Consider the following 14,852-nt stretch of genomic DNA (forward strand, 5'->3'; position numbering starts at 1 on the left):
CTATCACCGAGATTTGGCATTTCCGAAAATTAGGGTAAGGGGGAGAGAAAATAATTTCTTTAATTCATAAACCCTAAGTAAACTTTTTCGCTGTAATAAACGAAAGAGAAACATCTTTTCAAGTTCACTCTCATTTATCTTCAAACAATACTGAAACAATAAGATATTCATAGGGTTATTATTATCTCGATAAGATTTTATTTTATATGCCCTAACAATAAAAAATAAATACTTCTAAAGAATTTCTCTAAAGGAATTTGGGGAGACAACTGGGCTTTATCTCTTTTCGCAATGCCCGGTAGATGTTTTGTTACTTTTTTTTTTTTTTGTTACGATTACTTTAATTTTTGAGGATTGTTATTTTTCGAGATTTCCATGACACACCTCCATAAGTAAATAAACAATGCTGGAATGTAGGTTAGAATTTTACTTTAAACATTTTAAACTACCTCGTCAATCGTCGTTGTAAAATTTAAAGCATAGAAAACAATCAAACATTCAGAATGGAAAAATATTAGAAACATTCAGAATGGAAAAAAATAAGTTTATATGAAAGTAAAAAAAAAATAAAATACATACTCAGCATAGCTTCCAAACCAGGCTGCGGTATGGACTTTATTTATCCTGTGAAAGAGTCTTTTCGAAATCACTAAATCACCCTGCTCCATATGCCAGCAGTGGTCTTACGATTACCGTATACATATAGCAAATAAATCACTTACCATCAAATAACCTTCTGTAGTAGTAGAAGACGCATCCCACCACTTTTCTTACGGTGCCCGTATACCTCCAGTAGTTTGTGCTTAGGATAACTCCCTACTTTCTACCAAATATTTTCCTGCATGAGTAAATTGCGCATCTTGTTTCCTCAAAACAGTTTCGAATCGAATATCAGGCTTATCATATCACCTCCTTCGACAGTTCCAGTATTTTACACTTACAAGCGAAAAAACACCGGCTTCATCTTACTTCGGTTTGCTCTCAATCCATTGTTCGCCGCTCATCTCGAAACCACCTCAGTGACCTTTCCATGATCTCACTAAATGTTGACAGAAAGTTTTGCTCGGTCAACCAGCACGACATCGTCCACATATGCTATTCCTTTTCTATGATAGTGATAGTGAAACAAAACACGAAACGTGCGTGAGCTGCTTAAACTAGTGTTGCCAAAAAGATAATAGCTAAAGAATCACCCTTTGTATGGCAGCTATCCAAATATGGACCGATGTAGACTATACTCGGTACGGATGTCGAAGGGGCTTATATGACTCGCGGTGCCATTTATCAGCGAAATTGAGCAATAGACCTTTTATGGATCGAAGACCTTAAATCGGTGATGGGTATAAAAAGTTCAGAGTGAGCATAGGGCATCAGCAAGCTCTCTTAATCTAACTCTATCGTTGGCCAAAGCGTTGGCTTGATACCACGATATATAGGTCGATTCCAACTTGTTAAAAGGACCTTTCTCTTGTTGTAAAACCTAAAACTTGTTACGCTCTCTCCTTTTTTACTTTAATTGGCCATCACAACGTTTGTCCCATTAGCCGTACTCAAAATAGCCTTCCAAGCGCCTCGATCTTCTTCTCCTTCAATAAAATATGACACCGAGTTCAGAGGTGTCTTCCACCACTTGATCTTTCCATAGGGCTTTTGTTCTTCCCATTTACGTGTACCACCGTGTTTGTTTTAAAAAGACTTCTTTGCTGGAGTTTCTTCATTCATTCTGACAACATGACCTAACCAACGCAACCGTCGTATTTTGAGAAGAGTCACTATGCTATCTTCGTTAAGCAGTTCATACAGGTCGTGGTCATACGACGCCTATATTCTCCATTAACGCAAATTCGTACATATATATTTTCGAAGAATCTTTCTCTTAAACACTCCAAGCACTGCCTCGTCTGCTTTCACAAGTACCCATGCGTCAGAACCATATAACAACACGGATAGTATCAGTGTCTTGTATAGTGTAATTTTCGTCTATCGAGAGGTGGCCTTGTTTCTAAACTGCCTACTTAATCCAAAGTAGCATCTGTTCGCCAATATTATTCTTCGCTTTATCTCAAAACTGGTGCCATTCGTTCCGGTTACGACTAACTTTCTCAACGTTGTGGCTCCCAGCTTTCTCCATTTTCTTTATCTAATAGGTTATACAGGGCGTTTGGGAGTTGATACCATCCATTTCGTTTTATCTCCATTTACTGCCAGACCCAATTTACACTGACTCTCTTTCGATACTTTCAAAGGCTGCAATTACTACTTCCGGTGACCGACCTATGGTATTGAATTGGTATTGAATGGTTTGGAGAGATTCTTTCCCATTCTTACGGAGAACAGTGTTTCCGCAAGTGTCATCCTGCAGAGTCTTATTAATTTTGCAGGGATACCAAACTCAGACATGGCTTGAAATACCTTTTATCTTTGAACGTACAGGGCTGTCAAAAGCAGCTTTGTAGTCAAAGATGAAGGGAGATGGTAGGTGTTGATTTTTCCTTCTCGGATCTTTTCCAGGATTTGGCTCAGTGTGAATATCTGGTCTATGGTGGATTTACCAGGTCTAAAGCCGCATTGATAGGGCCCAATTATCTCATTGACTTTAGGTTTTAATCTTTCACACAATACGCTCGAGAGTATCTTGTATGAGATGGGGGAGAAAACTCATTCCCCTGTAGTTGGCACATTCCGTCTTGTCTCCTTTCTCCAGTATGATGAGGTTCCAATCATTGAGTATGCGATTGCAGGGTTGCTCTGCATGGCGCATTCGTGGCTTCACACTCTGGGTTTCTTTGGGGAGTACCAAGTATGGGGTACCCAAGTACGGTTTTCGCGGCATTTTTCATGGAGTGGGCAATGGTTTGCCACTGCGCGGTACAAGGAATGCTTTAATTAAGCAGTTGGGTCAGTCGAGTGGAGTACGCCGTTGCTATCTGTTGTTGCTCAGACGGGTGCGAACCTTTGCTGCAACAAGGTAATGAACCGAAACTAATTTCACTTCTCGGATCTATCGTACATCTCCTACTAGAGAAAAAAAGCGAGTTTGTGCGTATGGGCAAAAATACTCACTTTATTGCACATTACTGTGCACGTACACAAGAAATTAATCCCAAACAAACCCATGGGCTTGCACATAATTCCAATTATGTGTTCGTTACTAGTACAGACACATTCTCACACACAACATTTGTTCCATGTTTTGACTGAGCAAAGTGATCGGAAAGCGACAATTTTTAAAGTTTCGCATAGGTAAAAAATTGCTGGTATGTCCAATGGCAGAAATCATTAGAGTAACAGACAAATGGCTGCCACGTAAAAGAAAACATAACAGTTTCCTCAGGAGCAGCGGAAATTCACATTACCGCGTTCCCTGCGAAACCTTGTTTATCACATAAATACCATCCTCATCCTATCCATCTATTGATTAACAACCTTAAGCATTTAAAGCGAAGAGAGATCGAGAGGAGGGCGGATTCGGGGGACGTTCGAAGTGGGGATCGAAAAGAGGATCTTAAAAAGATCGGATAGTCGGACAGTGGTTAAAACGGAAGATCGAATAGACGGGAGATGGGCCTGGCAGAGCGACGGGAGTATGTACAGACTGAGTGTCGGAAGTCAGACCAAACGATATAAAAATGTATGGTACTGAGAAATATTTGTTTATTTTTCAAAACTCGCGGGACTATTTTTACCAAACAGGCTTACTATCCGCTAAATTTCCATAACCCATAAGACCTAGGAATTAACCTACTTTTCTAAGAAACCTTTCAGCTTCGCTACACCATTTGTTATGCACTCCATTTCCCTTTTTTAAATTGTGAAGTGAATGGTTTCCATTTTCATAATAATTTAAACGTGTTGCAGGTACATTTGCGATATCAGCTTCCAGGCGCCAGTATACGCAAACGATTTTGTATTTTTCCATTTAAACTTTATTAAGTTGTTGGCAGGGCCTTAGGAACCATATAATATATCTCTATTTGTTCTAGAAAATTCGCACTCATATTGTTTGTGCGCATATAGAGATTAGCGCGATGAAAAGCACAAAGATGAGATGAGCAGTAATGCACATATCAAAAAAGCAATGCCATAAAAAGCCTGTTTTATGATATTTTTAATCTAAAAGAAATTTTGGCACAAGGCAAATTTCCAGAAAATATCTTCTGAGAGTTGAAAAAGCAGAATGTATCTGCATAGTACCCTGTCATTCTTTCAAACTACTATGTTTTGTGTCAGTCTTTGTGTTTCTAAGGCTTATAAGCGGTATTTCTATAAAAGTTCATATATGAGGAACATATGGACGACATTTATTGCATGATATTGTTGAAGATAGCTCTTATTATTATTATTTGATATGCCCAAAACAAAGTCATTGTCAAATAAAAGTGTTTGCGTAAATATAAACTCAAGATATATTTAATCTCTTTTATACAACTCCTGGCAATAAAAATGACACTGATGTACGATAATGACAGCCATGCATGGGAACGTATAAAATACGTTTCATTCATTAGGAATTTGGGGAGACAACTCGGCTTTATCATTTTCTACTCACCGGAATTTTGCAATTGACGCGATATTTGTCTATGATGTCAGTTAACGTAATCTTTTGGGGTTTTCCAAACGGTGCAATTTAGGAGTTATACCTTATGTGGCTACATTTTTATAGGAAATAATTGAAAAAAGGCTTCATAGCTTGGTAACTACAACACATAATCGAACAATGATGATTATTTATGCATAAAAGTATTGATTTATTTTGTAAATATCATGTTGTATATTTAATGTACAAGAGAGCGTATACGTTTTTAAAACTATTGTACACCTATGCGTATGAATGAGTTTTAAAGGATTTAATTATAAAATTTCGCCTTGAAACTTGGAATTTTTTTTTTTTGCGCAAACTTTTTATGTGCAAATAATACAACTTCTAAAAATATACTAATCTGCATTCTATATCTGCATTCTTACAAAAATTCTACAAATAATTTAGTAATCAAAAACAAAAAAATCTACAAAATTTATTTAAGAATGAGGAAATTGGCCTTTAGCTGTATTCTTAGTTCTATGGCGGCGCCGAGTTACATTACTTAAGTTGGTTATGACAGAACCCTTAAAACGAACTTAGAGTAGCTTTCCAAACGGCTCCGTCTTTTGCGCTCCTTCTTAAATCTCTGACACCAAGTTTTGAGATGGGTTTTCACCACTTGATCTTTCTATCGGACATTTGCTCGTCCCGGTTTGCGTATGCCAAAGTGATCGCCTTCAAAAAACTTCTTCGCTGGAGCTTCTTCATTCTTTCTGAAAACGGGACCAAACCAAACCAACCCTTGTATTTTGATAGGTTTAACTATTAGTCGAAAGTTTCCTAGCACTCTAAGAGATATACTTCAGGAAGCTCTAAGTGCAACAGCAAAGTGGGCTACCGAAAGTGGTTTAAATATAAATCCGTGCAAGACAGAAATAGTTCTTTTCAGCAGGAGATACAAGTTGCCTACAGTGGAACCTGTCTCCTTGAGTGGAGAGAATGTTCCATTTACAGAAAGCGCAAAATACCTGGGCGTTTTGCTGGACCGGAAATTGAACTTCTAATTCAACATTTTGGAAAGGGCAAGAAAGGCCACTCTTGCCCTATACACCTGCAAGAGAGCCATTGGCAAAAGATGGGGGTTTAGACCGCGTGCCATGCATTAGGTATATACTGCAGTGGTCAGACCTATAATGCTATATGGTGTTGTGGTCTGGTGGACGGCACTTCAAAAGTCCTCCTACTGCTCAATACTTAAGCGGATCCAAAGATGGCTTGTTTGTGCATCATAGCCGCACTGAGGACGATACCGTCCACTTTAGGTTCTCATTTGCATCGAATTTAATGCTACATCTTATGCCTCTGGACATTGTGGCTACCCAAATTGCAGCGACCACTGCCGTGAGGTTAAGGGAGCTTTCTCATTGGTCATGTAGCGGCTACAATATCCGATGTTCCAGGCAGTGTGGATTACACCCTACCTGAGCCGCTTTTTGATAAAAAAAAAATACTGTACCACTATTCCTGATAGAACCGATTGGAACTACGATTTCCCTGGTAACAGAAGTTGCATAGACCTCTATACGGATGGTTCCATACTAAACGACCAGGTGGAATTTTGGGGTGTACTCTAAAGATCTAGAACTGGTCATATCGAAAAGGTTAGCCGACCACTGCAGTGTGTATCAAGCTGAGATCTTGCAATTAACGAAGTGGTGGAATGGCTAAGATATGTCATTACGACGATTGGTATAAATATCTTCTCAGACAGCCAGACAGCCATTTAATCCCTGGAGAACGTATTTTTGAACACAAAAACCGCCCCCGACTGTCGCAGATCTCTCAACGAGATGGCTGAACAGTACAAAATTCACCTATTCTGGGTGGCAGGCCACAGAGATATCCCAGGGAATTGTAAAGCGGATGAGGTTGCGAGACTAGGAACTACCCTACACATTCCAGGGATACAGGAATCTGTGGGTATGCCTCTAGCGACATGTAAGCTAAGTTTTCAGGACCAGGCCCGAAGGACAACAAATGATGCAAATGCAAATTTGCCCATGAACATTCCATTAAGGAACTGAGACAAACTTTTCACAAATCAATAAGTGCTGTCCTATTCAATTTTAAGCTCAATAACAAGGGACTCCTTTTTATAGTCGAGTCCGAACGGCGTGCCGCAGAGCGGCACCTCTTTGGAAAGATGTTTTTACATCTTTGTCTCCTGATGGAGGTGGTCCACATGAGAACTGAGGAGACAGGCCGTCGCAGTTCGAAGGGCAGCATTCTGACAGATCTGAATATTATTCCACTGCGTGTCACTGAGCTGACGAAACGAGGCGCTGCCTAACTTACCACAGATCTGCGAATTGCCTTGAACGTGGTTCACATTCGCTAAATCAGACAGGTTCTCAAAGAAATGTGAATCCAAAGTGGAACTCCTTCTGATTGCTAGTGCAGCACAGAAGGTGTTCTATAGTCTCTTCTTCTTCCATGTCCTCACAGCTTGTGCAAAAGTCGCAGTGACCTGCCATGACGGACACAATTACTGAGACGTCTGTTCTATCCAATGACAACAAAGCGGTAGACCTCTTCAAGTCTAGATTAGGCCGTTGTCCTTCGGGCCTGGCCCTGAAAACTTAGCTTACATGTCGCTAGAGGCATACCCACAGATTCCAGCATCCCTGGAATGTGTAGGGTAGTTCCTAGTCTCCAAGCTCATCCGCTTTAGAATTCCCTGGGATATCTCTGTGGTCCGGCACCCAGAACAGGTGAATTTTGAACTGAGAGATCTGCGACAGTCGAGGGCGGTTTTTGTGTTCAGAAATACGTTCTCCAGGCATTTAATGACTGCCTGGCTGTCTGAGAAGATGTTTATGCCAATCGTCTTCATGACATAATATCTTAGCCATTCCACCACTTCCTTAATTGCAAGGATCTCTGCTTGATGCACACTGCAGTGGTCGGGTAACCTTTTCGATATGACTAGTTCTAGATCTTTAGAGTACACCCCAAAGCCCACTTGGTCGTTTAGTTTGGAACCATCCGTATAGAAGTCTATGTAACTTCTGTTACCAGGGATATCGTAGTTCTAAGCGGTTCTAAAGGGTGATTTTTTTGAGGTTAGGATTTTCATGCATTAGTATTTGACAGATCACGTGGGATTTCAGACATGGTGTCAAAGAGAAAGATGCTCAGTATGCTTTGACATTTCATCATGAATAGACTTACTAACGAGCAACGCTTGCAAATCATTGAATTTTATTACCAAAATCAGTGTTCGGTTCGAAATTTTGACAAATTTTGTTCAGCGATGAGGCTCATTTCTGGTTGAATGGCTACGTAAATAAGCAAAATTGCCGCATTTGGAGTGAAGAGCAACCAGAAGCCGTTCAAGAACTGCCCATGCATCCCGAAAAATGCACTGTTTGGTGTGGTTTGTACGCTGGTGGAATCATTGGACCGTATTTTTTCAAAGATGCTGTTGGACGCAACGTTACGGTGAATGAACACATTTCGAACCGAACACTGATTTTGGTAATAAAATTCAATGATTTGCAAGCGTTGCTCGTTAGTAAGTCAATTCATGATGAAATGTCAAAGCATACTGAGCATCTTTCTCTTTGACACCATGTCTGAAATCCCACGTGATCTGTCAAATACTATTGCATGAAAATCCTAACCTCAAAAAAATCACCCTTTATCAGGAATAGTGGTACAGTACTTTTTATCAGGTAGGGTGTAATCCACGCTGCCTGGAACATCGGATATTGTATCAACGATAAGACAGTGTCCGTAGCTCCCTTAACCTCACGGCAGTGGTCACTGCAATTTGTCTAGCCACAATGTCCAGAGGCATAAGATGTAGCATTAAATTCAGTGCATCGGATGGTGTCCTCAGTGCGGCTGTGATGCACAAACAAGCCATTCTTTGGATCCGACTAAGTATTGAGCAGCAGGTGGACCTTTAAAGCTCCGTCCACCAAACCACAACGCCATATAGCAATTAAGGTCTGACAACTGCAGTATATACCCATTGCATGACACGCCGTCTAAACCCCCAACTTTTGCCAATGGCTGTCTTGCAGGTGTATAGGGCAGAGTTGCCTTTCTTGACCTTTCCAAAATGTTGGATTTTATGTTCAATTTCCTGTCCAGCAAAAAACCCAGGTATTTTGCGCTTTCTGTAAATGGAACATTCTCTCCTCCCAAGGAGACGGGTTTCACTGTAGGCAACTTGTATCTCCTGCTGATAAGAACTACTTCTGTCTTGCACGGATTTATACCTAGACCACTTTCGATAGCCCACTTCACTGTTGCACGTAGAACTTCGTGAAGCCTTACCAGGTCTAAACCGCATTGATAGGGCCCAATTATATCATTGACTTTGCGTTGTTATCTTTCACACATTACGCTCGAGAATATCTTGTATGCGATGGGAAGGAGACTATTCCTTTGTAGTTGACACATTCCTTCTTGTTGCCTTTGGCACATTCCTTCTTGTCTCCTTTCTTGTGTGCGGAACATAGTATGCTGAAGTTCCAATCATCGGAAATGCATTCTTCTAGCCAGATCGTGCAGACAAGCTGATGCATACGCCTTATCAGCGTGTCGTCTCAGGTTTTAAATATTTCCGCGGGCATTCCATCAGCTCCTGCTGCGTTGTTGTTCTTCAATCGGGTGACAGCAAACATTTGCTGTTTTGAATAACAAATTTGGTTGAGTGTAATATAGAATGGATCAATGTTAAATGTAATTTAATGCGAACCAGCACTGTAACATATAAGACTCTATGTTGTTGTGCCTGGGGTTCATATCAATAAACAAACAAACAATGCGGCACGGATTAGAGTTGGCTGTCCGGGATGTGGATCGCAATCCGAACCGACTGCCATGCGATTGCAGTGAGGACAGTGAGGTCGACGTGCGTGATGAAAGTTTCACCATAGTAAACTGTGAAGTGTAAACTCATGACTTTATAACTCCTTGACTCAATATTTATATTCCACAAATAAAACTCCAATTGTCAAAATGTTTCTTTGTTTAAAAGACAAAAATAAAAGATAATTCGGTATTTATATACATACATAAAAATATCTGTGCCAAAGAAAGCTTTGGCTTGTTTTCAAAATAGGTGGATTAGTTCATGATAACAGAAAACCGAGCAGATCACAAAGGTGAGATGCGCAGTGTTGCACATCTCATGTATTTTAAAATGTCATAAATCTAAAATAAGTTTATTGCCTGTAATCTTTCTGGATTTCGTTTTAAAACATTAAGGAGGCTCTTTTTATAAATATGCAAATAAGTTTTAGAAAAAGACACTACAAAGAAAATCTTCTGTCATAGGAAAGAAATTTCATTTAATCCAATGATGTGGACTAAAGACGAATCTTAATGGGGTGCACGGTGGTTGAAATTCTAAGTCCATAGCCCATGAGACCACTGGCCCCACGTTTTGATTTACATTTGTCAGTAAATTTTTGTAAAACAAATCCTTCAAATAACCGGTTTGATTAGTTAGACAGCGGTCCTAAATGTTATAAACCACTCTTAATGAATTGCTTTGGGGTGTTGATATTTATTCGCCTAAGCCACTATGGACCCAGCTGACCCAACTGCTTGATGAAAGCACTCCTTGTTCCGATGATATAATGGCGCAGTGGCAAACTATTGCCCACTACATGGAAAATGCCGCGAAATCCGTACTTGGGTACCGGAAGCCTCCTCCAAGAAACCCATGGTACGACCAAGAGTGTCGAGATGCTGCTGAAGTCAAAAATGCGTCATATAGAGCAAACCTGCAATCAGTAGCAATGCACCAGATGAAGGAGAGGTATCGGGAGAAAAGGAGATAGAAGAAACTCCTATTTCACAGAAAGAAAAGGGAAATGGAAAGACGTGAGTGTGAGCGAATTGAGATGTACAGAAGTCAGAATGAAGTGCGGAAATTCTACCAAAGAATTAAACATTAAACCGATGGCTTTGGGCACAACCTCCTGCAGAGACAAAGAAGGAAATCTGGTAACCGACACATATATTAGGTTGCCCAAAAAGTAATTGCGGATTTTTCATATAGTCGGCGTTGACAAATTTTTTCACAGCTTGTGACTCTGTAATTGCATTCTTTCTTCTGTCAGTTATCAGATGTTACTTTTAGCTTGCTTTAGAAAAAAAAGTGTAAAAAAAGTATATTTGATTAAAGTTCATTCTAAGCTTTATTAAAAATGCATTTACTTTCTTTTAAAAAATCCGCAATTACTTTTTGGGCAACCCAATAGCATGCTGAGGATATTGGAAGAACATTTTACACAACTACTAGTGTCCGACGTTGGCGGCGAAGAGGATACCGCAGAACCAATCAATGATGACGGTATAGAATGTTTACCTCCTAGTCAGAATGAGGTCCAAGTAGCAGTGACTCGACTAAAGAACAACAAGGCAGCAGGAGCCGACGGGTTACCCGCCGAACTATTTAAGACCGGAGGCGATGATAAGGCGTATGCATCAGATTATCTGCGCAATCTGGCTAGAAGAACGCATACTCGATGATTGGAATCTCAGCATACTATGTCCCGTACACAAGAAAGGAGACAAAACGGAATGTGACAACTACAGAGGAATGTGACAACTCCTCCCCATCGCATACAAGATACTCTGGAGCGTACTGTGTAAAAGATTAAAACCTAAAGTCAATGAGATAATTGGGCCCTATTAATGCGGCTTTAGATCTAGTAAATCTACCCTGGACCAGATATCACACTGCGCCAAATCCTGGAAAAGACCCGAGAAGGAGAAATCAACACCTATTATCTCTGATTGTTGACTACAAAGCCGCTATCGATAGCCCTAAACGTTCAAAGGTTTTTCATGCCATGTCTGAGTTTGGTATCCCTGCAAAATTAATAAGACTCTGCAGGATGACACTTGCTGACGCTTGTTACACGCATCAAAAAACAACGAATTAGAATGGACGAAAAAGCTCCAGCAAAGAAGTCTCTTAAAGGCAAACACGGTGGTACACGCAAACCAAAAAGCCCAAAGGAAAGATCAAGTGGTGGGAGACACCTCGAAACTTTGTGTCAGAGATTTTAGAATGAGCGTAGAAGATCGAGGCGCTTGGAACGCTATTCTACGTTCGGCTAACAAATGTTCTGTCATAGCCAATTAAAGTAAAGTAAAGTAAGTAATTTCTCAAAGACCTTTGACAAGTAACAAAGAATCGCAATTGGTCTATATTCCTTGGAATTCTTAGGCAGTGGGATGACTTTGGCATGCTTCCATGCTAATAGAAAATACCTCGTGGTCGAAATCCTATTGAAAACTTACGTTACATGAGGAATAATAAGTGGGAGCAAGAGTCTTACAAATCTAACATCAATACCATCAGATCCGACAGCGTTAGACTTTACAGTAGCGACACACTCAAGGACATCGGCGGGACCAACACAGGCGAAGCCAAAACCAGAGTCGTCATCGAGAAAAGGGAGATATTGAAGCCACAGAAACTGGGATCAACTGGGATCTGTAAGACATTAACAAAGGCATCATTAAGCTCATTGATGTCCAAGTTCGTTGAACATCTATTAGTATCTTTCGCAATTCCTATGTCTCGTATAACATTCCAAGTTCTCTTGGAGCCTATTGCAGAAGAAAAGCGTCTGTAATAGTAGTTTTTCTTGGCTATCTTAATCAACTTATTGACGTGGTCTCTTGCTGCGATGCGACATATTCCTCTAGTGAATAGCCGAACGAATATACCGGTTGTTCGGTCTTGTTCACAAGGAAGAGAAGGATTCCGGTGTTCGGACTACCCACGATGCTGGGGGTAACCTTGGAGTTGGCTAAATCGGCTAAATTTCTTAGCGTTATTCTTGATAGTATATTGCGCTGGAACTTAAATAAAGTCTTCCGGGAAAAGAAGGCCTTTGTGGCTCTTTACTCCTCTCAGAAGACTCTATGAAGTAAGTGAGGTCTACGACCTCGTTTGATGCATTGACTGTACTCTGCGGTGGTAAGGCCAGTTCTGACATATGGCTGTCATGTTTGGTGGCCGATAAAGGATAAAGGGACACTTGTGCGCGATCCAGATTGGGTTTGCAGGGTTGCATTGAGATTCATGACTGGGCCATAGGTACTAATGCGACAAGGTCCCTAGAGGTAATGATGGGAATACAGCCGATCGATTTGTTTATGAAGGAGTCAGCAGAGTGTACTCCATTTAGACTATCACAACTTGACCTGCTTGATTACTCCAGTATACCAAACAGCCCATTGAAAGACCTGCAGACGGACTTAGAAGTAGGAATGGAAATAGTAGTCTACCGACTAAATGTAGTCTACTGGCTAAAGGGTCAAATTAGGTTTACGGATATTTATACATTTACAGATAGATCTTTGATGGAGAACGGGACCGGTTGTGGCATATATTGCGGAAAACTTAACATCAACGCTTCTTTGCGAATGCGTGGTGACTGCGACATTTCCCAGGCAGAGGTCTTTGCGATAACTAGGGCGGCAGAGATTGTCCTATCGAGAGGTATAGATCGTTCTAAGATCTGTATCTTCAGCGATAGTCAATCTAAGTCAGTCATCTAAGATTTTGGATCGCTGTCGAGAGTTCTGAATTTGCCTTCAGAGGAATCATAATCTGGCTTTATGCTGGGTGCCCGGAGAGGGATATTATAGGAAATGAGAAGGCGGGCATGCTTACGAGATCGAGTGTAAGACTTGTCAATATTGGATGTATACTCAACACTATCGAAAATTTTCTATGGAATGGGTGGCTCCAGAAGAGGGAAGATGAAGAATCACAATGGGTCTTAATGTGGTCAACGTGGATGTCTAGACGACTAAGGTCTTGGCATCATTCTAACCTAATATAAACTTATTCAGTTGAAGGCATATGTATGTGTATTTTACATACCAAATTTCTGAAAATCAGGCACAAATTGAAGTTTCAGGGGCCGTAGAACACTAATCAGGAGATCAATTTATATGGGAGCTATATCAGATTATAGACCGATTTGGACCAAACTTGGCACAGTTGTTGGAACATAACAAAACACGCCATGTAAAATTTCAGCAAAATCGGAAAATATTGGGTTGCCCAAAAAGTAATTGTGGATTTTTCATATAGTCGGCGTTGACAAATTTTTTCACAGCTTGTGACTCTGTAATTGCATTCTTTCTTCTGTCAGTTATCAGCTGTTACTTTTAGCTTGCTTTAGAAAAAAAGTGTAAAAAAAAGTATATTTGATTAAAGTTCATTCTAAGTTTTATTAAAAATGCATTCACTTTCTTTTAAAAAATCCGCAATTACTTTTTGGGCAACCAATAATTGCCGAATCTAAGGGCTCAAGAAGTCAATTCGGTTTATAAGGGGGCTATATCAGATCATTGACAAATTTGGACAGTACTTAGCACATTTGTTGAAAGTTATAACAAAACACTCCGTGCAAAAGTTCAGCCATATCGGATTACAATTGCAGCTAGAATTACGAGGTGGTGTATCAGCTCGCCAGGCATTTCCATTGCATCCCCGTCATCTCATCGACCGACCACCGGACTTTATAACCTATGAGCGCGGGACGTTTATCAACCAGGAGAAGGCCGATTGGGCTGGCTTCAGAGAGTACATCAATCGCCACTTCAGTGAACTGCTACCTCGCTCGAATGTACTAGTTGCCGAGAGGAAATTCCGAGACATCATTAACGCAACAGCAGCTCACTTTATACCAGCCAGTCGAATACCCCAAGCGCGGCCCAATTTCCCGGCGCAGGCAGTGGTACTCGTAGACGAGCGTGATGGGATTCATTGTATGGACCCCACTAACCCCAGAATCAGCGAGCTGAATCTGGAAATAAACAGGCTAGTCAACCAAAATAGGCGGAATTTGTGGCTGGAACACTTGGAGCAATATAACTTAGGCACCGGTTTAGGTATGCTGGGGTCTACTGTTGATTCACTCTCTAACCCCGGTAAACGGCATGACATGAGCACAGTCATTTTTGGCCATGTAACCGTGACTGATGCGCCAAGGTTGTTCAGCCGTCAATTTATTGTGCATCCCGAGTGTGACCCGAATTTTCTATGTGGTCGTCCGTCATTTGTGGAATTTAGGGATAAGAAGTCCAAGCAACGTAGAGTGAAGGGAGTCCCCCAAAGTTGGGTGATATCTCCGGCACTGTTCAACCTCTACCTATCCTCCATTCCTCCCCCTCCAGACGGCATGGAGATCGTATCATTTGCGGACGATTGTACGATAATGGCATCAGGCCCCCACCCATTGTTGACACCTGCGACGAACTTGCCTCATATTTCGCTGCA

This window comes from Stomoxys calcitrans, chromosome 4, assembly GCF_963082655.1.
Source record: "Stomoxys calcitrans chromosome 4, idStoCalc2.1, whole genome shotgun sequence".
Lineage (NCBI taxonomy): Eukaryota > Metazoa > Arthropoda > Insecta > Diptera > Muscidae > Stomoxys > Stomoxys calcitrans.